Here is a 1,646-nt window from a genome sequence, read left to right as displayed (position 1 = left end):
GCCTTCTTTTCTAGAAGTCTCTCCTCTGCTGAGCGCAACTACGACGTGGGGGATCGGGAGTTGCTGGCTGTTAAACTAGCTTTGGAGGAATGGAGACATTGGCTAGAGGGAGCTAAGGAACCCTTCCTTGTGTGGACTGACCACAAGAACCTCCAGTATCTCAAGTCAGCTAAGAGACTCAACACCAGGCAAGCCAGGTGGGCTCTCTTTTTCTCTCGCTTTGTGTTCACTTTGTCCTACAGGCCTGGCTCCAAAAATGTGAAGCCTGATGCGCTGTCCAGGATTCATGAACCCCTGAATGAACCAGTGACTTCTTCAGAAGAATTTATTCTCCCAAAGTCTGTTCGGCTGGCAGTAACCCGTCTAGAGGTGGAGAACAGGGTCAGGGAGGCTAACCAACAGCAACGGGCCCCCCCAGGCTGTCCTCTCCACCGTCTGTTCGTTCCTGACCATCTCATCCCTGAGGTACTCAAGCTCTGCCATGTGTCTAAATTGTTTTGTCACCCTGGTGTAGTCAGAACCCTGAGGGTGGTCCAGTCACGCTTCTGGTGGAGGAACATGGCCAAGGATGTCAAGGAGTTTGTCTCTGCCTGCCGGGTCTGTTCCCAGGCCAAGCCCTCTCGTCGACCCCCAGCAGGTCTTCTTCACCCTCTACCTGTCCCCCACCGGCCTTGGTCACATATTGCAATGGACTTCATTACTGGGTTACCCACCTCCAACAGGTACACAATCATACTCACGATAGTCGACCGCTTCTCCAAAATGACTCACCTGGTTCCCCTAGTGAAGTTGCCTACCTCCAAGGAGTTGGGTGAGATCCTTACTAAGGAGGTGTTCAGACTTCATGGACTTCCCATGGACATTGTCTCTGACCGTGGTCCTCAGTTCGTCTCTCGTTTTTGGAGGGAGTTTTGTAGGCAGCTCGGGATCCAGGTGAGCCTTTCCTCTGGTTTCCACCCGCAGACTGATGGTCAAACCGAGCGTCTCAATCAAGAAGTGGAGATCAAGCTTCGTATGCTCTGCGAACAGGATCCGACCAAGTGGGCACAGAATCTGCCTTGGGTGGAGCATGCCATCAATTCACTTCCCTCCAGTGCCACTGGGTTGTCTCCCTTCCATGCTGTTTATGGTTTTCAGCCACCTATATTTTCCTTGCAGGAACGGTCTGCCATGGTTCCCTCTGCCCATGCCTCAGCCAGGAGGTGCCTCAAGGTATGGAGAAAGGCCCGCAGGGCTCTCTTAACTACATCTGCCGTATATTCCAGGTCAGCCAACCGACACAGGATCCCTGCCCCCGCTTACCTTGTAGGCCAGAGGGTGTGGCTGTCAACCAAGGACCTTCCCCTTCGGGTAGAAAACAAGAAGTTGGCCCCACGTTTCGTTGGACCGTTTCCCATCTCCAAGGTGGTGAATCCTGTGGCCGTCCGCCTCCAGCTGCCTCCTTCCCTGAGGGTCCATCCCACCTTCCATGTCTCCCGCATCAAGCCTGTCGCTACCTCCAGATTTATGCCCTCCTCCAAGCCCCCTCCTCCCGCCCGGTTCTTCGCTGGGGGTCCCGTCTACACTGTGAGACGGCTACTCCGGTCCAGAAGGTGGGGCCGTGCCACCCATTACCTGGTGGATTGGGAGGGTTATGGGCCAGAGGA

The sequence above is a fragment of the Poecilia latipinna genome, unplaced genomic scaffold, assembly GCF_001443285.1.
Source record: "Poecilia latipinna isolate Pla-1442-1.1 unplaced genomic scaffold, P_latipinna-1.0 Scaffold1452, whole genome shotgun sequence".
Lineage (NCBI taxonomy): Eukaryota > Metazoa > Chordata > Actinopteri > Cyprinodontiformes > Poeciliidae > Poecilia > Poecilia latipinna.
This window is presented reverse-complemented; position numbering follows the sequence as displayed.